At 42.2% G+C, this 25662-nt stretch overlaps 1 protein-coding gene and 1 long non-coding RNA gene across 2 annotated transcripts in view; both read right to left on the reverse strand.

Annotated features, from left to right (window-relative positions):
* The window catches only part of gsg1l (gsg1-like), a 586543-nt gene that overhangs the window by 527474 nt on the left and 33407 nt on the right, over positions 1 to 25662 (reverse strand). The window lies entirely within an intron of this gene.
* On the reverse strand, positions 17729 to 23369 carry LOC132399377 (uncharacterized). The gene is made up of 2 exons (XR_009513982.1): positions 19176 to 23369; positions 17729 to 18234 (listed from the first exon to the last, which is right to left on the reverse strand). It is a non-coding gene; the product is annotated as an uncharacterized LOC132399377 (long non-coding RNA).

Below are 25662 nucleotides of genomic sequence, written 5' to 3' on the forward strand. Positions count from 1 at the left end.
GGTCAAGTAACAACAGTTATGTAGTAAGAAGAAGAATAGTCCTTAACTGGGCAGTGGATTTATCAGGGCACCGTCACGGCGGTGTTTCCGTAGCAAGCTATTCTTGTTTTTACGAGGCCGAGTTGCTAGCTCGACGCTCAAACCGACTTGGGTTCGAACTCGGGAACCTTTGCTCCAGAGTCCAGCGCTGATATTATTGTGCCCCCAAGCCGGACAGTTATGTAGTAAAGAGGTGTGTTAAGGCCTGAGAGTCATTGATAATATTCAGATCAATTAAATGATTAAAGATCAAGGAATACGCCAGGGCAGCCTGTAAACATCACCACACTCACAGCACCAACACTGCATGCCTACAACTAGGTGATTCTAAAGATGTCACCAAAGCAACCTGTTCCTAGATTTGCCACTTTAGGCGCACAGTGTAATGGATTTCCTCAGACCCTTCCTTATATCCAGTTTCAAGAATAGCAGTTCACAATGTGACCACCTAACTGTATGCACAGTTCAATGGGTTTGGTTCAATAAGCACGCTGTCTGCGTCAGGTATGTGCGTGACTCAGTGCAGTCCAATATTCACACTACAGGAGGAAGCCCACAAGCACATTGACATATTTGCTTGCCCTGTGGCATTGAGATCGAACACTCTCCTATCAGCTCCCAGCCCCTAGCCTGCTTGAGATAATTTAGAGCACGCGGACAGTTAAGTGATCTGCTCCTTCAGAAGCAATGCCACAGTAACACTTCACACTCGAGGAAAAATGAGCAGAGAAAGTGTTGCTACTTTAACCTCATTGAAACAAACTGAACACCCCAGAGAAAGTCAGCTACAGCACAGCAGAGCAAAAACCTTCAATTCCATTCTTGCCAAGGAATCAAGCTGAATGAAAACTAATTTATACAGGAAAATGGACTTAATTGCTTCAAATTTTCCTCTTGGTGATGTTGGATTGCTGTGCAAAGTTATGAGGCTGTCCATTTAAGATTGCAATAAGGCGTGATTTTTCTCTCAGTAGGTCACAGGTATTTGGATCTCTGCTTCCATCAGCCTTTGACAATAGAGTGTTTAAACATATTCAAGGTGAAGATGAATAAATTCTCAACAAGATAGTTTCTTAAAAGTTTGCACAGATGGGCAGGAAGCCAGAACTCAGGTTATATAGAGACCAGTCGTGTTCTTACTGTACAGCAAAGCAGGACTGGGGCAGCTGAATGGCCAAGTCCCGCTCCTAGTTCAAGTGTTTGTGCGCCTTTCAAAATTAAAATATTATCTAATCTTTTGCAATACACACAAAATGCTGGAGGGACTAAGCAGGTCAGGCAGCATCTATGAAAATTAATAGATAGTCGATGTTTTGGGCCAAGGTTCTTCTTCAGGACTGAGAACAAGGGGGAAGATGCCAGAATAAAAAGATAGGGAGGGCGACGGAGGCGAGCTGGAAAGTGATTGGTGAAGCCATGTGGGTGGGAAAGGTCAAGGGCTGGAGAAGGAGGACCCAGGGAGGAAGTAATAGGCAGATGAGAAGAGGCAAAAGGTCAGAGTGGGGAATAGAGGAAGGGGGAGGTAGGGGAAATTTGTTTACTGAAAGGAGAAATCGATATTCATGCAAGCAGGTGGGAGGCTACACAGACAGAATATAAGATGTTGCTCCTCCACCCTGAGGGTGGCTTCCCTTTGGCATAAGAAGAGTCCATGGACTAATATGTCTGAACAGAAATTGGAATTAAAATGTTGGCTACTGGGAAGTCCTGCTTGTGGCAGATGGTGCAGAGGTGCTTGGCGAAGTAATCCCCCAATTTACAATGGGCCTCACCAATGTAGGGGAGGCCACATCGAGAGCACTGGACAGAATAGATGACCCCAGCAGATTCACGGGTGAAGTGTTCTTCTGATAGTTTCTTTCCTGGCTCTAACACCTCTCTTAATTGAATATTTCTTTTCACCTTCCATACATACCTCCCAAACTTGGAAGAGGTGTGTGTGTGTGTGTGTCTGTCTGTCTGTCTAAGTGAGTGTGCAAGTGTGTCAGTCTAAGTATGTGTGTGTGTGTGTGTGTCTGCCTGTCTAAGTGAGTGTGCAAGTGTGTCAGTCTAAGTGTGTGTGCAAGTGTGTGTCTACGTGTGTGTAATAAGCAGCAGCTCCATTACTCTCCTACACAATGCAGCCCTTAAACTTACTGCACTCCACACCAACAGAGACATGTTACGTCAAATACGGCTTTGTAAGTACATTTATTATCTTGTTGTGTCAAGGAGTAGTTCTGCATTTACCGCATGAATTAACCAATCTCTCCAAAGACATCTTGGCTGTAATTTCATTCAATTTTTACATAATTAAAATCATTAATAATTAATGGCCTCCATTTCAATTCCGGCCCCGATTACTTGCTTCAATAATTCAATCACGGTGCCTTTCTTTTTCCTTGTGACCATTTTCTGTACAGTGGCAGAAGAGCAACAACTGAGAAGTGTTCAAAAGTGAACATGAAGGGTTTTTTTGTTAAGCAGAAATATTAATGTTAACGGAACCAAGGCACATAGATAAATCTATCATGATTTAATTCAGTGGCAGATCAAGCTCAAAAGTTTGAAGGAAACCAGAGGCTTCAAAGGTCACAAAATAAAGTTGTAGGGTACAGGGCAGAATCTGTGGAAAACTACATTGGAATGACTTTCTATATATTTAAAGAGTTCATTTGTCTTTAACAAATACAGAAGTGAGGATATGTGTCTTTTATATCTCCGTGTTCAAATCAATGACAGAGATGAAGGTTTAGTATCTCAATTCATATTCATAAGCATCCTAGGCACTTGCTCAGTGATAAATTATTTCCTTTGTGTTCCAATACAATCTGTCAATGTCAAATTCCTTTATGGTCCTTTTTATGGCCCAATGTCATATTCCTTTATGGTCTTCCATAAGTAGAGCTACTGTACTTATTTAATTTAACACTAACCCATTTCTTTACTCGGAATAACATTGAAAGTTCTTGTCATTAAATATAGTAATGTTTATTGCTATGATGCAGAGGCACGTGCTGTTTTCCATTTCATTGCCCACAGGAATTGCTTAGAGGTTTTTAATTTCATTCTGAGGTGGCAAAATTACTGATATAACTGTCTTGGTCCGATAACAATTACATAGGATTTGCTCTGCTACCTTTAAAAGTTTGTTAGGAATTTTGCTGTGATTTATCCCATTAAAGGGATATGAATCCTTGCAATAGCACATTATTTGGGTGATTTGCAAAACGGTTACAAAATCAATTAAGGGAAAAAAAGAAGAAAATTGGAAACCACGCACTGTAGCGGTGCCAACTCTGGCCAAGAGTGACTGGGCACCGTTCACATTTGCACTTGATATAAGTGATTTGACTGTACCATTTAGGTGGCGTCAATCACACAACTTTCCAGATTGCAGAGCAATCCCCAGGAGCGGCTTCAGGAGACCTGAGATTGCTGACTAAAGTCACATGCACATAGGCTTAGGCAGTGAAGCCTATTGAACACAGCCATCATCCCTGATGTGTCTTCCAAATTGTTGTCTGTGTGTGTTGGTGGTGGAGGTGGTGGTGAGATGTGTGTGTGTATTGAATTTAAAAAAGGCTATCCAATGAGGGAATGTTGATTACTGACAGAATAGATGCTGAGTTAATGATTCTCCTAGCTGAGATGTCTACAACCAGAGATATTGATCTCAATTCTGCTCAGTTGACACCATTCAGAAGGGGTTGGGTGACTCTGTTGGTAAAAAAAATGAAATCAAATCCTTATAAAGAGGTGACATGGGTTCAGAAAATGGGGAGACCTTGTGGGGAGAGTTAAGAAACTGCGAGGGTAAAAAAATCCTGATGGGAGTTATATACAGACCTCTGAACAGTAGACAAAATATGGGATACTGATTACAATGGGAGAGAGAAAAAGCATATGAAAAGGGGATTAGTCATGGCAGATTTCAGTATGCAGGAAGATTGAGAAAATCAAGTTTGTGTTGGATCCAAGGAGAGGGAATTTGTAGAATGCCTATGCGATGACTTTTTAGAGCAGCTTGTGGTTAAGCCCACCAGGAGAATGGCTATTCTAGATTAGGTGGTACATAATAATCCAGATTTGATTAGGGAGTTTAAGGTAAAGGAACCCTGAGGAAGCAGTGACCATAACATGATAGGATTCACCCTGCAGTTTGAGAAGCAGAAGCTAAAATCCACATGGCTGTGTAACAAAGTGAATGACAGAGATGTGAGACAGGACAGACAATAGGTGCAGAAGTAGACCATTCGGCCCTTCGAGTCTGCACCGCCATTCTGAGATCATGGCTGATCATCTACTATCAATACCCGGTTCCTGCCTTGTCCCCATATCCCTTGATTCCCCTATCCATAAGATACCTATCTAGCTCCTTCTTGAAAGCATCCAGAGAATTGGCCTCCACTGCCTTCCGAGGCAGTGCATTCCAGACCCCCACAACTCTCTGGGAGAAGAAGTTTTTCCTTAACTCTGTCCTAAATGACCTACCCCTTATTCTCAAACCATGTCCTCTGGTACTGGACTGTCCCAGCAGCTGGAACATATTTCCTGCCTCTATCTTTTCCAATCCCTTAATAATCTTATATGTTGCAATCAGATCCCCTCTCAATCTCCTTAATTCCAGCGTGTACAAGCCCAGTCTCTCTAACCTCTCTGCGTAAGACAGACCAGACGTCCCAGGAATTAACCTCGTGAATCTACGCTGCACTTCCTCTACAGCCAGGATGTCCTTCCTTAACCCTGGAGACCAAAACTGTACACAATACTCCAGGTGTGGTCTCACCAGGGCCCTGTACAAATGCAAAAGGATTTCTTTGCTCTTGTACTCAATTCCCTTTGTAATAAAGGCCAACATTCCATTAGCCTTCGTCACTGCCTGCTGCACTTGCTCATTCACCTTCAGTGACTGGCTAAAGTTGATTGGAAGGGACATAAGCAGAGATGATGGCAGAAAAACAATGGCTGGAGTTTCTAGGAGCAATTTTGAAGGTGCAGGAAATATACATCCCAAAGATGCAGCATTTTAAAGGGAGGATGAGGAAACTGTGGCTGAGAAGTCAAGCTAAAGATGGCATAAAAGCAAAAGGTAGGGCATATAATATAGCAAAAATTAATGGGAAAGTAGAAGATTGTGAAGCTATTAAAAACTAACAGAAGACAACTAAAGAGCCATAAAGAGAAAAAAAATAAAATATGAAGAAAAGTTGCCAATAATATAAAAGATGATACAAAAAGTTTTTCAGATATACAAGGAGCACATGAGAAATGAAAGTGGATATTGAACTGTTGGAAAGTGACACAGGAGAGGTTGTAATCAAAGAAGTGGCAGATGAACTTAAGTATTTTGCATCAATCTTCACTGTGGAAGACACTAGCAGAATGCCATAAATGTGAGAGTGTCAGGGGGCAGGAGCATCATTTCTATTGCTAAGGAGAAGGTGCTGGGAAGCTGAAAGTTCAGAAGGTAGATAAGTCACCTGGACCAGATGGACTACACCCCAGGACTCTGAAAGAGGTAGTTGAAGAGATTGTAGAAGCGTTAGAAATGATCTTTCAAGAATCACAAGATCCTGGAATGATTTCAGACAACTGAAAATTAGCAAATATTTCTTTAAGAAGGGAGGGAGGCAGATGAAAGAATATTATGGGACAGTTAGCCTGAATTCAGAGGTTGGAAAGAATTTGGAGTCCATAACTAAGGATGAGGTTTTGGGGTAGTTGCAGGCACATGACAAAACAAGCCAAAGTCAGCAAGGTTTCCTTATGGGGAAATCTTGCTTGATAAATCTGTTGACTTTCTTTGAGGAAACAACAGGCAGGATAGAAAAAAGAGAATCAGTAGATGGTGGTCATTTTGATTTTCAGAAGGCCTTTGACAAGGTGCCACACATGAGGCTGCTATACAAAATAAAAGCCCATGGTATTACAGGAAAGATACTGGCATGGATAGAAGATTAGTTGACAGGTGGGAATAAAGAGAGTTTTTCTCTTCTCATAGGTTGCTGGTAACTAGTGGTGTTCCACAAGAGTCTGCGTTGGGACCCCTTCTCTTCAAGTCAGATGTCAATGATTTGAATGAAGGAATTGATAGCTTTGTGGCCAGGTTTGCAGATGACATAAGAACAGGTGGAGGGGCAGGTATTGTTGAGGAATCAGGGTGTCTGCAGAAATTGGCAGATATAATATAGTGTAGGGCAGTGCACGGTCATACACTTTGATAGAAGGGATAAAGGCATAGACTATTTTCTAAATAGTAGAAAAGTGCAAATGCAATGAAAACGTTCATTTCAAGAAGACTAGAATACAAAAGCAAGGATACGATGCTGAGGCTTTATAAGGCACTGGTCAGACTGCGTTTGGAACATTGTGAGCAATTTTGGGTCCCTTCTCGAAGAAAAGATGCTGGCACTTGAGAGGATCTAGAGGAGGTTCACGAGAACCATCTCAGGATTGAAGAATTAATACATGAGTAGCGTTTTGATGGTTCTGGGCCTGTACTCACTGGAGTTTAGAAGAATGGGGGTGGGGGGATCTCATTGAAACCTATTGAATAGTGAAAGGCCTAGATAGAGTGATGTGGAGAAGATGTTTCCTAGGACCAGAGGGCATGTCATCAGAATAGAGTGACATCTATTTAGAATAGAGATGAGGAAACATTTCTTTCTTTTTTCTTTCTTTTTCAATCTTTTTATTGAGCTTCATATAAATATAAAAAAACATAACATAATAATGAATAGGTTATGAATACAATAGACTTGAGATTACATTGATAATAGGATAATAATATCCTATTAAACATCAACAAAAAAAAGTACATTAATCAATCGAGTCTATATAATTATATATGAAAAAAAACAAAAATAATCATCAAAAGAAAAAGAAAAAAAAATTAAAAATGTGTGAAAGAAAAAATATATATGAAACAAACACTAAACTAAAACTAACATGGGCAATAATAACAGTTTACAAGTATATGATAGTGTCAAAGAACTCCGGAACTCCATACCTGAACAAGAATAAGCAGAGAGAAGGTCTGGGAAAGGCCAAATTAATTCATATGAAAATGTCGAATGAACGGTCCCCAAGTTTCTTCAAATTTAATTGACGAGTCAAAAATAGTGCTTCTAATTTTTTCCAAACTCAGATAAGAAATAGTTTGAAAAAGCCACTGAGATGTGGTAGGAGGATTTACTTCTTTCCAATTTTGTAATATAGACCTTCTGGCCATTAATGTTACAAAAGCAATCATTCGTCTGATTGAAGGAGAAAACTGATTACCATCCTCATTTGGTATACCAAAAATTGCAGTAATAAAGTGAGGTTGTAAATCGATGTTCCAAATTGAGGAAATGGTAAACGAATATGTCCTTCCAATAGTTATGTAAAGTGGGACATGACCAAAACATGTGGGTCAGTGAAGCCACTTCTGAATGACATCTGTCACATTGAGGGTTAATATGAGAATAAAATCGAGCAAGTTTATCTTTAGACATATAAGCTCTATGTACAATTTTAAATTGTATTAAAGCATGTTTAGCACATATAGAAGAAGAATTAACCATTTGTAAAATTTTTTCCCATTTATCTGTTGGTATATTGTATCGAAGTTCTTTTTCCCATTGTTGTTTAATTCTATCAGACATCTCTGGTTGTATCTTCATAATCATGTTGTAAATAAAAGCAACTAATCCCTTCTGACAAGGATTTAAGGTAAAAATCAAATCTGAGAAATCCGTTGAAGTTGAGTTGGGAAAAGATGGTAAAACTTTTATGTAAAAAATTTCTGATTTGTAAATATCTGAAGAAATTAGATTTAGGTAATTTAAATTTATTGGAAAGTTGGTCAAAAGACATCAAAGTACCTTCAAAAAAAAGGTCACGAAAACATTTTATACCTTTCACATTTCTTTAGTCAGAGAATGGTGAAACTATGTAATTCATTGCAACAGATGGCTACACAAGCCAAGGCGGAGGCTGATAGGTTCTTGATTAATTGGGGCACCAAAAGGGAGAATGGGGTTGAGAGGGATAATAAATCAGCCATGATGGATGGCCTAATTCTGCTCCTATGTCTTATGGTTATATAGGACTGAGATGAGAAGAATGTAGTGCAGAGATCTGTTCTGGAACCTCCTGCTCTTTGTGGCTTTTTACAAATGTCTTAAATGAAGAAGTGGAAAGATGGGTTAGTAAGTTTGCAGAAGACATGTAAACTTGTTTGAGAGGGTTCAGAGAAGATTCATTAGAATGATTCCAGGAATGAGGAGGTTAACATATGAGGAACGTTTGACCGCTCTTGGACTGTACTCCTTGGAGTTTAGAAGAATAAGGGGGGACCTCATAGAAACATTTTGAATGTTGAAAGGCATGGACAGAGTGGATGTGGCAAAGTTGTTTCCCATGGTGGGGGAGTCTAGTACGAGAGGACATGACTTGAGGATTGCAGGCGCCCATTCAGAACAGAGATGAGAAAAAAAAATTTTAGCCAGAGGGTGGTGAATCTATGGAATTTGTTGCCACGGGCGGCAGTGGAGGCCAAGTCATTGGGCGTATTTAAGGCAGAGATTGATAGGTATCTGAGTAGTCAGGGCATCAAAGGTTATGGTGAGAAGGCAGGGGAATGGGACTAAAGGGGAGATTGGATCAGCTCATGATGAACTGGTGGCACAGACAATGGGCCGAATGGCCGACTTCCGCTCCTTTGTCTTTGTCTTATATAGATTGGTAGAGTTGTGGATGGTGAGGAGGATTGTTGTAAGTTGCAATGTGATATTGACGGGATGCAGCGATGAGCTGAGAAGTGGCACGTGGAGTTCCAGTGTGAAGTGCAAACGTGAGAAAATCTGCAGATGCTGGAAATCCAAGGCCAGACTTGCTGAGTCCCTCCACCGTTTAAAGTGAGAAGTGATTCACTTTGGAAGGTTGAATTTGAAGGCAGAATTCAGGATTAATGGTAGGATTCTTGGCAGTGTGGAGGAAAAGAGAGATCTTTAAGTCCTTATCCAAAGATTCCTCAAAGTTGCTGTGCGAGTTGATAAGGTTGTTAAGAAAGTGTGAGGATAGTTGATCTTCATTAGTCAGAGGATTAAGTTCAAGACCCGTGAGGTAACGATGCAGCCCTATAAAAGTCTAGTAAGACCACACTTAGACTTGAGTCCAGTTCTGGTCACCTCATGAAAGGAAGGATGCGGAAGCTTTAGAAAGGACACAGAGGAGATTTACCAGGCTGATGTCTGGACTAGAGGGTGTGTCTTATGAAGATAGGTTAAGTGAACTTGAGCTTTTCCCGGTGGAGTGAAGGATGATGAGAGGTGACTTGCCAGATGTGTACAAGATGGTAAGTATCAAATGAGTGGATAGCCAGAGATTCTTTTTGCCCAGGGCGGAAGTGGCTAATACAAGGGGGCATAATTTTAGGGTGATTGAAGGGAAGTATCTGGGTAAATTATTTACACACAGAGTGGTGGGTGTGTGGAATACCCTGCCAGTGGTGGTGATAGAGGCAGATACACTAGGAGCATTTAAGAAACTCTTAGATAGGGAGACAGATGATTTTAAAAATGTTGGGTTATGTAGGAGGGAAAGGATCATTGAGTAGGTCAAAAGATCGGCACAATAACATTGGCCTTCGGGCCTGTACTGGGTGTAATGTTCTATGTTCCATTATAGCCTTTGTCCTCACACTTCAGGCTCCCTCGAAATCACAGTGAAAGTTGAGTTTATTGTCATAAGCACAATCAAAAAATTTCTGGTATCGAAGGTTCTACCTACACTTCCCAGAAACGTTGTACTTACCACCAGAATAACTTCTGAAGATCCTCGAGCACTTGGACACTGCGTGAATAAAAAGCTGAGAAGGAGTTCCAGGTTATGAACAAGGGAGGGTGTCATGAGGCCTGCAGGCCTCTGTGGCTTGCTATAGAATGGTGATCATCTAGGTTTCTCAAGCACCTGTATTTACTAACTGTTGTCCTAACTAGAGTTGTTAAGCCCTTGTGCTTTCGGTTTAATCTAGTCACATTAATTGTGACTGGCACAGGCTTCCTGAATTCTATGATTATTTAAAGGGGTCCCTTGTTACTCTTTAGCGGAGTCCCACTGTGTTACAGAGAGTGGTTTGTCTCACAGTGTCACACAGTCATCCCTCCAAGGCTCTGTTGGTATTCCTATGCCTAACCTCTTGTTTCCATCTCTTCATGAGGATTCTGATCCTCCCCCGTTCCTGGATCGAGCCATAAGCTGGCCGTCTGCCACTCCTGGGATAGGCCACTGCCAGCAACCACCATGACAAACAGAGTCTGCCATCCCTGCGCACTTGGGTCCTGTCCTGCAAGGACACACCATGACAGAGGGGGGCTTTGCCGGGCACAGGAAGGTGATCAACAGGTGCCTGTCCTCATGGGAAGCCAGTAACGTTGGCAAATCCCCCTCATCAACATGCCAGCTCTTCCTTACAAAAATCAGCATTGTTGAGTGCAAATCCTGAGTCATCTCTCTAAAGTGGCTGCAGGCAACCAATGGGGAACTACAGCAGAGTCTATTGGGCAGATTCTGCAGAGAGCGAAGTCAAGATTTAAAGTGATTTTGACCTCCATTATAGAACAGAGCAGGCAATGACCACAGACAGCACTCAGTCTTGGCCCTGTGAATATGTTGGCCACATGAGTGAATCTGCAGATGCTAGAAATAATAAAAAACAAAAAACACAAAATGCTGGCAGAACTCAGCAGGCCAGACAGTATCTCTGGGAGGGGGTAGTGACGACGTTTCGCGCCGAAACCTTTCATCAGGAGTGAAGTAACATGGGATGGTCAAGGGGGGATAAGAAGTGGGGAGAGGGATGAAGTAGAGAGCTGGGAAGTGATAGGCTGAAGGGAAATGGGCTAGGGGGAAGGTGGAGAATTATGGGAAATAAAAGAGAAAGAAAGGTAGGGCTGGGGGGAGATTATAGTGAGGGGGGAAAGAGAGAAAGAGAACCAGACTAAAATTATAGATAGGGATGGGGGTAAGGGGCGGCAGGAGTATCAACGGAGGTCAGTGAGTTGGATGTTCATGCCGGCAGGCAGGAGACTACCTAGGCGGGAGATAAGGTATTGCTCCATCGACCTGCGTGTGGCCTCATCTTGACAGTAGGGGAGGCCATGGACAGACATGTCAGAGTGGGAGTGGTCTGTGGAATTGAAGTGTGTGGCCACAGGGAGATTCCGCCACTGCTGGAGGACTGTGCCGGTGTTCGGTGAAACAGTCTCCCAGTCTGCGGTGGGTCTCCCCAATGTATAAGTGGCCACATCGGGAGCACCGGATACAGTATATCACCCCAGTTGACTCGCAGGTGAAGTGGTGCCTCACCTGAAAGGACTGTCTGGGGCCTGGGATGGTGGTGAGGGAAGAAGTGTGGGGGCAGGTGTAGCACTTCTGCCGTTTGCAGGGATAAGTGCCCGGAGGGAGGTCGGTGGGGAGGGATGGGGGGGATGAATAGACAAGAGAGTCACGTAGGGAGCGATCCCTGCGGAAAGCCGAGAGTGGGGGGGGAGGGGAAGATGTGGCTGGTGGTGGGATCCCGTAGGAGGTGGTGGAAGTTATGGAGGATTATGCGTTGGATCTGTAGGCTGGTAGGGTGATAGGTGAGGACCAGGGGGACTCTATCCCTGGTGGGCTGGCGGGGGGATGGGGTGAGGGCAGAGGTGCGTGAAATACGGGAGACGCGATGGAGGGCAGAGTTGATAGTGGACGAAGGGAAGCCCCCTTCTTTAAAAAAGGAAGACATCTCCTTTGTCCTAGAGTGAAAGGCCTCATCCTGAGAGCAGATGCAGCGGAGGAATTGAGAGAAAGGGATAGCATTTTTGCAGGAGACAGGGTGGGAGAAGGAATAGTCTAGATAGCTGTGGGAGTCTGTAGGTTTGTAGTAGACATCGGTGGATAGGCTGTCTCCAGAGATAGGGACAGAAAGATCCAGAAAGGGGAGGGAGGTGTCGGAAATAGACCAGGTGAATTTGAGGGTGGGTTGAAAGTTGGAAGCAAAGTTAATGAAATCGACGAGCTCAACATGTGTGTAGGAAGCAGCACCGATGCAGTCGTCGTTATAATGTAAGAAAAGAGGAGGACAGATACCGGTGTAGGCTTGGAATGTAGATTGCTCCACATGGCCGACAAAAAGGCAGGCATAGCTAGGACCCATGTGGGTGCCCATGGCTACACCTTTAATTTGGAGGAAGTGGGAGGAGCCAAAGGAGAAATTGTTAAGGGTGAGGACTAATTCTGCGAGGCGGAGAAGAGTGGTGGTAGAGGGTGACTGGCTGGGTCTGGAATCCAGGAAGAAGTGGAGAGCTTGGAGACCTTCCTGGTGGGGGATAGAGGTATATAGGGGCTGGATATCACCCTACCAGCCTACAGATCCAATGTATAATCCTCTGCAACTTCCGCCACCTCCTACAGGATCCCACCACCAGCCACATCTTCCCCTCCCCCCCCACTCTTGGCTTTCCGCAGGGATCGCTCCTTACGCGACTCTCTTGTCTATTCATCCCCCCCATCCCTCCCCACTGACCTCCCTCCAGGCACTTATCCCTGCAAACGGAAGAAGTGCTATACCTGCCCCCACATTTCTTCCCTCACCACCACCCTAGGCCCCAGACACTCCTTTCAGGTGAGGTACCACTTCACCTGTGAGTCAACTGGGGTGATATACTGTATCTGGTGCTCCCGATATGGCCACTTATACACTGGGGAGACCCGCCGCAGACTGGGAGACCGTTTCGCCGAACACCGGCGCTCAGTCCTCCAGCAGTGGCGGGATCTCCCTGTGGCCACACACTTCAGTTCCACAGACCACTCCCACTCCGACATGTCTGTCCATGGCCTCCTCTACCGTCAAGATGAGGCCACACGCAAGCCGATGGAGCAATACCTTATCTCCCGCCTAGGTAGCCTCCTACCTGCCGGCATGAACATCCAACTCACTGACCTCCGTTGATACCCCTGCCCCCCCTTACCCCATCCCTATCTATAATTTTAGTCTGGTTCTCTTTCTCTCTCTTTTCCCCCCTCACTATAATCTCCCCCCAGCCCTACCTTTCTTTCTCTTTTATTTCCCATAATTCTCCACCTTCCCCCTAGCCCATTTCCCTCCAGCCTATCACTTCACCGCTCTCTACTTTTTCCCTCTCCCCACTTCTTATCCCCCTCCTCGACCATCCCATGTTAGTTCACTCCTGATGAAGGGTTTCGGCCCGAAACCTCGTCACTACCTCCTCCCATAGGTGCTGTCTGGCCTGCTGAGTTCTGCCAGCATTTTGTGTTTCCTGAGAATACATTGCTCATTAGAGCTGTCTGTCATGGCAGAACGAAGACTTTGTGGAGGTGTACTCTTTGTTTATGGTCAAGTCTTTATCCCCTGCCCTGAGGTCCCTGGCCCATCCTGAGTGATCAGACGTTGCCATGACGATGCTTCAGTAATGGAGTGTTGGCAGAAGTGCCACCACTGCAGCAGCCATTGAATGAATACCCTAATAGCTTTAACGCCATGGCACACCCTGTGATACTTTCATTTAAGCAGTCTGTAGTCATTTCTAAAATGCCTCTCAAGGTCAGCAGACCATCCTATAAGTAGTGGTAAAAGCAATGAAGGAGCATGGTGTGTTCCTCTCCTGATTTTAGTTAGCTTTCAAAAGCTCCAGTTTAGGTTGACAGTAAAGAAGATATATAGTCCATAGCTAGTGACATCAGCTGGTGCAACATTGAGGTCAGACAAACGTCTGATGAACAAAAACGAACCACACACAAGAATGGCTGATCCAATTCCTCAATGGGTGAAATTTCACTCAGAAATATCTGCTAGTCATTTCTATCTAGGGTTAAATCGCTTTTATTTTAATCTGTGTACAAAGCCATCCCCTAATCAATCCAATTTTAGGTTAGTGACATTTTTTTTCCTTTCTTCTCTTTTTCCAATATTTTTATTGAATTTCATATACATAAATACAGAATTCATAAGGATATTATAAATCAAAATAAGATGGCACAAATGCACTATATATATACACACACTGATAAAATCAATGTAACCCATATTGATGAGCAATCAAATAAAATAAATTGAATGATGAGATACAATAGTATGGTTAATTATATTATAAAAAAAATCTACACCCCCCCCCTACCAAGACAAAGCTGGTTGGTTAAGAAAAACAAGAGAAAAAAAACAGTACTTTACCAAATAGAGTTTTATAATAATAGCCCAGATCTATATCTTAATAACAATTCAAAGATTTTTATAATAGTTCAGAAAGGGTCCCCATAACGTTTGAAAATCTTGGTTAGAATCAGAAATCGAACAACAAATCTTCTCTAGGTTTAAACATGACATAACATCACATAACCATTGAGCATGTGTCGGGGGTGGAGGGGCAACCTCCATCCATTTAAGCAACATCACCCTCCTAGCCATAAGAGAAATAAAAGCCAGTGCCCGCAAATGAGAAGGCTCCAAAATTATAACTTTTTCCACAACAATACCAAATAAGGCAGTCAAAGGATTGGGCTTAAAATTAACTTTAAGAAATACAGAAAAAGTTTGGAATATATCTTTCCAATACGAGAAAATGACCAAAACATATGAATCAAATCCTCTCCATTATTACATCTGTCACAATAAGGAGATATATCTGCAATATAACGAGAGAGCTTGTCTATAGACATATGAGCCTTATGTACCACTTTAAATTGTAGGAGGGAATGGTGAGCACATAATGATGAAGAATTAACCATTTTGAAAATAACCCTCCAGGTCTCATCAGATAACGAAGTTTGTAAATCCTTTTCCCAGTCTTTTTAATTTTAACTAAAGAAGCCATTCTCAATCCTGACAACAGACCATAAATATAAGATATTGAGCCATTTTCAAAAGGTTTCAAATTAAAAATTACATCTATTATGTTCATATCCAGGCTGCTAAGAAATAAATGTAGTTTAGATCTTAAAAAATCTCTAATCCGTAGATATCGAAAAAAAGTGGGTATTTGATAGGTTATCCTTCACTGAAAACTGCTCAAAAGAAGAAAGATTCCCTCCAACAAACAGATCCTGGAATCGTTTAATGCCTAATCTATCCCATTCTCTGAAAAAAAAGATCGGTCGTAGATGGTTTAAAAAAATTAGAGAAAATAGGACTGGAAAGAGAAAATCTCAATAAACCGAAGTGTTTTCTAAACTGTGGCCAGATCCTCAAAGTGTGTCAGTTAATTTATTTACAGAAAAAGGAAGAGAGGATCCAAGTAGAGAAATTATAGAAAATTTTATTACAGAATTGGCTTCCAAAAAGACCCACATTGGACAATCCTCACGATTAATATAACCATATTACTTGTGTTTATCTCTGCAGCCACATTCAGTGACAAATGGGGTCACATTTCATGTGTTTATTATAGCCAGTAAGAAGTTAAGGAGCTATAAATACACACTGCGCCCTGCTCCCTACCAAGTTAACGAATCAAATAAAATTACATTTTTCATATGAACGACATTTAGAGAAAAGAAACTCAGATTTTGGTAGTAACGAGTTTCCCAGGAATGTTAAGACCACCGAATTGTTCAGATGGTTAGGTGTTTACCCTCAGTAATCCTGAATCCAGTCTGACCAGTTCTCATGCCAGATCAACGCTGAGATGAACCAAAGATTCTCTTGTAAAACACTGTAATGCATTCATTAATCATTTGTTATCTGGTATTGGATATACAAGTTCATTTTAATGTCACTTTTTTCATGTTAAATTCCGAATCATACAGCAGATGATCTAAATAAATGAGCAGGAATTTTCTTGCAAATAAAGAGCAATGGATTTTTAATCTTCACAAAATTTGAGAAATAATTAGGAGCATTAGAAGATTGTTTTCACCTAAACAGGACTAGGGTTCGGAACATACAGTAAGAAAAGTATGAGACAGAAATCTAATTCAAAGTACCTGAATATGCTGTAAACTGAAGACTATAGTCCAAGTGCTCAGAAGGGCGATTAGGCTTCATATTACTGTTTTGGCTTATATGTACACAATGGAATGAATTCCCTGCTTCCGTGCAGCTAAATTTCTGTAACGTTATGATTCTTATTCAATTCTGCTCTCCTGACCAGCCTCCCTCTTTCTACACTTCCATAACTTGAAGCCCTCCCAGAACGATGTGTAACTCCTAACCCACAACCTCCCCCACCCACCTCACCCCTCACTGCACACGCACATGCATGCATTTTCTACAATATCCTCCAGAATCTACAAGTCTGCGTTCTACCTATCCAGCCCTGCTTTCCTGTGCCCCACCATAATTAATTGTGCCTTCAGCTGCCTGGTGTGAAGTTCCATCAATAATTCCTTCTACCTTTCCCCTCCTTTAAAAAGCTGTGTAAAACTTGAAGTCTTTGAAATACCTCCCCTTTGTTTTAAAATGAGTCAGATTTGACTTTGAGGAATTGGACCAGCCAATTCTACGCAGTTCATTTTTGTTCACCAGACGCTTGTCCAACCTCAGCGTTGCACCAGCTGATGTCACTAGCTGTGGACTACTCCTTTTCTTCACTGTCGACCTAAACTGGAGCTTTATACAATCAGGAGCACATCATGATCCTCCAATGCTTTTACAGCTATTTATAGGGATAGTCTGCTGATGAGCCTTGTGCATTTGCATTGAAATTATTCATACAAAATAACAAGGGTCCAAATATTGACCTCTCCAGCACACCACGTCACCAACCTCCACTTCAAGAAACATCCTTCAACCACCGCCTTCTGCTTCTGATTTCTGACCCAATTCTGATCCACCCAACAAGCTCTCCTTGGATTCCAAAGGACTTAACATTCCAGACAGCCTACCATTTGAGATCTTGGAGTGTGTTGGAATATATTATTATGTCACTATAGCTGGTCATTAAACGTAAATTGACTTTCTTTTGAAGGACTACAGGAAAACTGTTAACAAATCACAAAGCTTAGTTACTTCCCATTATTTTGAAGGTCTCAGGCCAGCAGTGAGAATCATACAAACTAAATATACTGAACAACAAACAACTTGCTCGAGGAACTCAGTGGATCGGGCAGTTTTTGTGGGAGAAAAGGAATGGTCAATGTTTCAGGTTGAAACCCTACCACAGGACAGATATTCCAAAATATACAGAGCAATTTTCTTTGTATAATCGCTATGTCCGATATTTGTTGTGCCTCATTTTCCTACATGATCCATATCAATCAATGTAAAGAATGTTTTTTTAACGAAAAACAGAATGTGGACAATCTACCTGTTAGTGACATATGTTAGTTTAGTGACATTTTTGTGGACTGCCTGCAGCAAGCAGCATGAAAACAAGTTTTCAAATCTCCACTGTCAGAAATGTCATACATATTCAGAGTATTGTTGGTGTCAAAATGTTTATCTCAGAAAACCAGTGTGTGTATGTATTAGAAAAAGACATGGCTTTTTTTAAACACCAACACATCCATAGGGTGGCTGCTTATGACTATTTCATGACCAAAGTAAACACACCAAGCAGGAATTCAAGCATATCACTAACAAATCTTTTGTAACACTTGGGGCTATCGGCGTGTGTTTGTCTAGGGGAAAAGATGTCTGCCCACCCAAATCGTGTCTCCCGTTTGCGCAGGTGCAGTGTGATGCACACCGGAACAAACTCGCACATACAATATCAGACAGCACAAAATGTACTTTTTTACAGATTACACTTTATAAATATTACTAGAATTAGGTAATTAATAGTGATACAATATAAAAAGAAAGAACAAGGTGCCAAACTTATCAAAGTCCGATCAGTTCATGCACAACCGTTGGAGCTCAATTATTGAAGCCTTCCATCCCCATTCGAACTTCTCCGACCTCCTCGACCCGCCGCCCGGGTCCAACCTCAGTGGTCGACCAGAGCGCATCCAGCACGTCTTTCCTCTTCGGTTCTCCTCCCAAAAAGCCCGCCACTGACTCCAGGTTCCCACACATACATATAGAACAACATGGCTTCTATTGGATAGTTCGTTATCAATAATTATAACCCAAACATTTCAACTAAACAGAGCAATTACCTCATTAGATACATACAAAGAAGCCATTTTATACATGCAGTTAACAGTTAATCATTACAGTAAATAATCTGAGAACCCTACACTTTAATTAAAGAAAGAGAAAATGCTGGGATTGCTCAGTTGGTCGGCCAGCATCTGCGGCGAAAGAAATGGTTAATGCTTCAGTTTGATGACTTTCCAACAATTTTGAAAAAACCAGGCAAGGGAGAAAAGAATGAAAAGATAAGTATGTGAAAATTAGGAAGCAGGGTAAATAAATTACAAAAGGAATGACAATCTGACACGAGAGGACGATCATGTGTAACAAAAACAAAAAAAAAAATCTGTGGAAAGTGAACAAAGTTAATGTTTCAGGAGAAAGATCTGAATCTCCCCAAAAATGCTGTGTTCCCTGCATTTTTTTTTGCTTTGTTTCAGATTTACAGCATTTGCAGTTTATTTGAGTTGCATTTATTTCTGAGTATGGTAATGCATGTGGTTAAGGAGAGATGCACAGGAGGCATGGGAATAGCAGAATTAAGGAATATAGACCCAACCTGGCCAACATCTCCCGAAAACATAAACCCTCTGGTCCTGAATTAACCTTTAAGTTATTTTCTGCACTCATTCCAGGTTAACCACATCCTTCTTATAATGGTCTATACACAGTAATTCAAGTGCAGCCTGAACAATGATTTATACAACTGCAACATAACGTTCCAACTCCTATACTCAGTGCTCTGTCTGATGAAGGGCAGCAGAGTAAAAGCTTTTTTTCCACCATCCTGTCCACCTGTAATACCACTTTCAACTTGTACTCCTAAGTTGCTGAGTCACATTACACTGCCCAGTACCCTACCATTCATTGTTTAAGTCCTACGCTGCTTTGACTTTCAAATAAAAATGCATCATCTCACACTTATCTGCTTCAAAATCCACTTGTTACTTTTCGGCCCACTTCCCTAACTGATCAAGATCCCAATCTATAATAAGTGCCTTTTCATTTTGTGTCATGGGCAAACTTATTGACCGAGCCTTGTGCATTTGAATTCAAATTGTTTGTATAAAAAATGAATAGCAAGGGTCCAAACACTAACCTCTCCAGCACACCACGTCACTAATCTCCACTTCAAGAAACATCCTTCAAACACCACCCTCTGCTTCTGACTTCTGAGCCAATTCTGATCCACTAAACTAGCTCTCCTTGGATTCCACATGACCTAACATTCCAGACAGCCTATAATGTTCATCAAGCGTGACTTTCAACACACAAAGCCATGCTGACTCCTCTGAATTAGACTCCATCTATCCAAATGCTCGTAGATCCTGTCCCTCAAAATCCCCTACAGTAACCACCTACTGATGTCAGGCTGAACCCTGTAGTTCCCTGGCTTGTCCTTGCCACTTCATAAACAACAGAACCTTCCAGGAATTTCACCACGGGATAATGATGAAGCAAATACCTCTGCAATTTCTTCTCCAGCCTCACGCTAAGTCCAAAGATGCACTCACTCAGACCTTGGGGATTTATCCATCTTAATGCACTGTAAGGCTCAAATGCATCTTCCCTAGTAATACGAATTCTACTCCAAAGCTGCACCACTTGCGTCTCTTGAGCAACCATGATTTTCTCTTCAGTAAACACCAAGGAGAAATGTTCACTAACAATCCCACTCATCTCCTGCAGCTCAAGATATAATCAGCCCTCAGAGGACTTATTCTTCCCTAGTTACTCTTATTAAAGCTATCTTAACCTTACCTGCCAGATCCATCTCATCCCCTCTCCTTGTCCTGCTGATTTCCCCCTTGAGTATTATTAATTGTTTATAGTCTTCAAGGGATTCATTTGCCCTGAACTTCCTAATCCGATGTGTGCTTCCTTCTAGTTCTTGATCAGAGCCTCAATATCTCTTGTCAGCCAAGTTTCACTAAACTTGCCAGGTTTACCCTTCACCCCAACAGTACAACGCTGCTCCTGGACTCTTTATATCACCTTCGTAAAAGCCTCCCACTTGCTATTTGTTCCTTTTCCTTCCGGCTTACTGAACTGACCTCTGCTAGATCCTGCCCTAATTCCCCCAAAATTAGCCCTACTCTGGTTTAGAATCCTAAACCATCCTATCCTTTTCCCTCACTACCTTAAAACTAGATAAAGCGCACCCTGATTGCCACCTCATCGGCCAAGAGACGGTCTAATATTGCACCCCAATATTGCCTCCCATCTCTAACACATCACCACTCGCCCTCCTTCACTCCAATGAGGAAAGCCCTACCTCACTCAACCTTTCCTCTAGTCCATGCAGCATCCTGATAAATCTCCTTTGCGCCCTCTTGAAAGTTTCCACATCCTTCCTATAATGAGGTGAACTGAACACAACACTCAAGTGCAGTCTAACCAGAGTTTCATAGACTTGTAATGTTACCTCGCGACTCGAACTCAGTCTCCCAACTAATGAAGGCCAACACACTATATACCTTTTTAACCACCCCATCAACTTGCACAGCAACTTTGAGTGATCTATGGACATGAGCCCTCTGTTCCTCCACACTGCTCAGAATCTTACCAATAGCTTTGTACCCTGTCGTAAAGTGTGACCTTCCAAAGTGAACCACTCATCACTTTTCTGGATTGAACTCCATCTGCCACTTCTCAGCCCAACTCGGAATCCTGTCAATATCCTGTTGTAACCTACAACAACCTTCTACACTATCCACAACAGCATCGATCTTTGTGTCATCTGCAAATTACTAACCCACCCTTCCACTGGTCATTTATAAATATCACCAAGAGCAGGGATCCCAGAAAAGATCTCTGTGGAACAGCACTAGTCACAGACCTCCAGATACAATATATTAAATCTACTATCACCCTCTGCCCACACAGCTGTATTTCCCTGGATCCCATGCCTCTGGACCTACTGAAGGAGCCTACCAATCGGAACCCTGTCAAATGCCTTACTAAAATCCATATACACTACATCCACTGCTCAGACTTCATCAAGGTAGTTGTAAGGAAATGTTCAACGTGATTCCTCCTTGGTATATGCTAAGATGCTAAGACAAAATGGTGTTAACTTGGAGTGGGGTTGTTTTGAGAAAGTGCAAGAGAACCAGTCCACAGGAATGTGCTGAGAAAGTTAAGGGAGTGCAGGTCTACAGGCATATCACTGGAAGATGGCAAAAAATATGTTTTTCATGGGAAGGCAGATACCAAATGCATGGAAAGTACTAATGACAGGAGTTTTAAAGAGTACAAAAAGGGGCACCTTCTTGGTGCAAGAGAAGAGAGTTTTGTCCTAAGCTGAGGCATGGCTGGTGGCTGGCATGGTGATAGGGTACATTATGTCGAGTTTAAGTTAGAGAGAGAAAGAGAGACACAGAGAGAGACAGACAGACAGACAGACAGAGACAGAGAGACACAGAGAGAGAGTGAGAGAGAGAGGAGAGAGAGATGGAGGGAGGAGAAGCTGCATGAAAGTCTGATGGCATTCCGCAGATCAGCTGACTTGGAGGATGATGAGTACTAGTTTGATTTCTTTACTGCTACTACTTAGCTCTAATATAGAGTTTTCCTGTGACAGTGAACACAGGTGTCGACTCCTCTGTTTGCGAGAACCAGGAAAGAACACATAACAAATTTTAAAATAATTTTCATTTACAGCAACAAAATAAGTAGTTGCCACTACTGGGATCTTCCTTGGTTGCAGTGGACGACCAGGACTTCTTCTGTGCCTTGTCATGCCCTTTCCTCACCAAGAAGAATTCACTTCCTTAAAGATTTCACTCAGGTTTATGAGGCATCACCTCCCCCTCACTGAGCCATTCTGAGCAATCCAGTTCTTGGCATTAAGCACATTTGTTCAAGTCATCTCCACCTCTTCTTTTTCACCCCTTGGACAACATGGACAACCTTTGATTTTGAAATTCTAATCATTAGGTAAGTCTAAGTGTCTTCATAAAATCTTGTTCGGCAAGGTCTGTAGTCTGGAATATTCTTGTTTCATGCTTCCAATATTCTGAACCATATAAAGCTGTGAAAATCCTTATCCATGACTTCAATCCACTTTCTGATATCCAAATGGTTTAATTTGTTATCTATTGTATCTGACAATGAGAGTTGGATTTTTTGCAGCTCTTTGGGTGATGTGAACTACATGATAAAACGTGTGCAGGAGTTTTTAAAGTGGAAAAGCCATTACACTGAGGCAGTTCTCCGGGTCTAGTGCTACAAGTAGCTGTCACAACTAGGGTCTTCCTTGGATGCAGTGGATGACCATGATTTCTTCTCTGTCTTGTCCTGCTCTTTGCTCTCCATGAAGAATTGCAGAACCTTCTTCCTAGCTGTTGGATCTCAATGTTGATCTCATCCAGCAGGTATGCATGTCCCTACCTCAGCAGGGTATGAGGCCTGCCAGCTACCGTCACCTGGTTTAGCCTGCCTGTCAAAGTGTTTTTGCGGGGTACGACTGCTGTTGCCTGCAAATGGAACACCCCGTTTTCCTTGGCTACGTAAGTCTAGGGAAGACAACCTCCAGCCCTGCCAGACTCGTGAGATTGAGCAGCGCTTGATTCCACCCCAAACCCCCATTTGTGTGGATGCTGTGTCATTTACTACCCTGTTACATATTAATGCCATGAAATAACACTGCAAACCAGCACTGTGTACAGTTAAAGGAAATATATTTATGAATCTTAACCAAAGGGTTAGTAAAGAACAAAAAGAAAAGACCCATTCTAATTAAACAGTCAAATGTGCACAAGTTGGAGCTCATCTTGAACTTCTCTGTCACTCGCGCGCTGGGCCCTCAGTCAATGTGAAAGCCCACGCCACCTTCCAAACGTCGCTCACAATCTATCTCGATCAAACGGGTATCCTACCAATCGTATCCTATGACCAGTTCTCCCCCGTCTTCTCTCTTCATCTCCTCGCAAACAAAAGGCCCCAGGCCCAACCTTAGTGTCCCTCACCAGAGAAACCTCCCCATAATCTGACATCCTAATAGGATGGCACACATTTCTCCTCATCTCTTATCTTCAGCAATAACCAAAACAAGCATGAAAACAGAACAGACCGCTCTTACAGAGCTGCCAAAATGAAATACATACAGCATAACAGTAAAAATATGAGCCAAGGCATTACATAAACATCTACTTGGAGCCACAGATGACAGCTGAGTATCCAGTGGGGACCAAAGTTGAGAGAGCTACCCCAGAACAGACAAATCAAGCCCCTTCACCAGAGGTGCTACAAATAGAAAGGCTTTGCTAACTCTTGAGTTGAGTTCTCTCGATTGCTTTACCTGTTGCCATCTCACTTCCCAGATAAAGCTATGGTGGTGTTGTTGACGTTGGTGTTCCTGGTGATTGTCTTATTTACTTAGACACCCATGGTGGTGCCTCTATGGCCATTTTGTGAATGCACATGACTCATTTTACGAACTAGCAATCTGATTCATCAAACAGTCGTATATTCCCCAAAGCAGCTTCAAGACAGAAATAGCATGGCATTTGTCCAAAGTGCATCACAGTGGAGTTTCTTCTTGCCAGTGATTTTTAAAGATAGATCTAGTTAATGAAGGCTATAGTTTATGAATCATTAAGTTGCATTTTAAAAACATAGCTTAGGTCACTGCGCTAAATTAAGCTTCATGTTTTAGATTGTCGAACCATGGAACTTCTGCAATCTATGGAAATCTGTAACTGTTGATCTGTAAGTTTAAACTAGGTCCAGATTTAGAAGCGACATAAATCTTTAGTAAATTGTGAAATGTTGTTGTGGCTTGCAAATCCATCTGTGTATTTAAATAGTGCCAAAAAACTGTCTCATATTTGCTATACAGTATAATTAAAAAAACAGTTCATAATAAAAAAGAGGGTTGTAGCTTTTCATTCAATGTAACTACAGCATTTCTGAGGTGTTATTTCTCAAAGATAACTTTTAGGAAAGATGGGAATATAAAAGCAGGGGTGGCCATTTTCCTTGCTTTTGCCATGCACTAATATCATAAGCCAGCCTTGACTGCATATCTCTCAATTAAACATGATTAATGAAAACCTATTGATTCCAGGCTTGAATTAAGCCAGCAGCAAATAATGTTAGCAGAACACTGCACCAACCTCCTTCCAACTTTGCACATTTAAGTGCTTCTTTCTTTCACCCCTGCAAGGCTTGCCTCTGTTTTGTAGGTTCTGTTCCCAATGCTGAACTCCTTGATCGATACAAATGTTTCCTTCCACCTGACCTTAGTATCTCAAAAACATCAATTAAATCAGCCCCTAGCCGTCCATGCTCCCTATCACAACCTTGTTGACCTAGATTAGCGGTGCCCAGTGACTAGTGGTATTCCTCAGGGGTCAGTACTGGGACCGCAGCTTTTCACATTGTTTGTCTGTGATTTGGATAATGGAATTGATGGCTTTGTGGCAAAGTTTACAGATGATATGAAGATAGGTGGAGGGGTAGGTAGTGCTGAGGAAGCAATGCAATTGCAGCAGGACAAATTGGAAGAATGGGCACAAAAGTGGCAGATGGAATACAGTGTTGGGAAATGCATGACAATGCATTTTGGTAAAAGGAACAATAGTGCAGACTGTTATCTAAATGGGGAGAAGATTCAAACATCAGAGGTGCAGGAGGACTTAGGAGTTCTCTTGCAAGACTCCCAGAAGGTTAATTTACAGGTGGAGTCTGTGGTAAAGAAGGCAAATGCAATGTTAGCATATATTTCAAGGGAATAGAATATAAAAGCAAGGAGATAATGCTGAGCCTTTATGAGACACTAGTCAGGCCACACTTGGAGTATTGTCAAAAGTTTAGGGCCCCTTATCTTAAAAAGAATATGTTATCATTGGAGAGAGTCCAGAGGAGGTTCATGAGGATGATTCCGGGAATGAAACAGGAGCGTTTGGCAGCTTTGGGCCTGTACTCACTGGAATTTAAAAGAATGGGGGTGGGAGCGTAGATCTCATTGAAACCTACCAAATGTTGAAAGGACAAGATAGGGTGGATGTGGAGAGGATGTTTCCTATGGTGGGGGTATCCAGAACTAGAGGGCACAGCCTCTAAATTGAGGGGCAACCTTTGAGAACAGAGGTAAGAAGGATTTTATTTTGAGCCAGGGATTAGTGAATCTGTTACAGACTGTGGGGGAGACCCGTTCCACGGGTGCATTTAAGGTAGAGGTTGATTGCTTGCTGATCAGTCAGGGCATCAAAGGATATGGCAAGAAGGCAGATGTACGGGGTTGAGTGGGATTCGGGATCGGCCACGACCCGGCAGAGCAGACTCGATAGACTGAATGTCCTAACTTTGCTCCTATATCTTATGGTCTTACATTCATATGGATTATAAATCACTTTAGCTAAATGTGAATTACAACATCTGTACTCTGTTTCCGAAATCATTTTCCAGCAAATTCTTGGCTGAAGATTTAGCGGACCAAGCGCCAAACCAACTTTGACCTCCAGTCTGCAACGTTAGCCAATCCTACTTTAGCAACATAGAGAATGATACAATTGTTTTAAAGCTCCTACACTGTGGAAAGAGTAAAATGCCCAGAATTGCTGCTGTTCCTTGCTAACTAA

The sequence above is a fragment of the Hypanus sabinus genome, chromosome 9, assembly GCF_030144855.1.
Source record: "Hypanus sabinus isolate sHypSab1 chromosome 9, sHypSab1.hap1, whole genome shotgun sequence".
Lineage (NCBI taxonomy): Eukaryota > Metazoa > Chordata > Chondrichthyes > Myliobatiformes > Dasyatidae > Hypanus > Hypanus sabinus.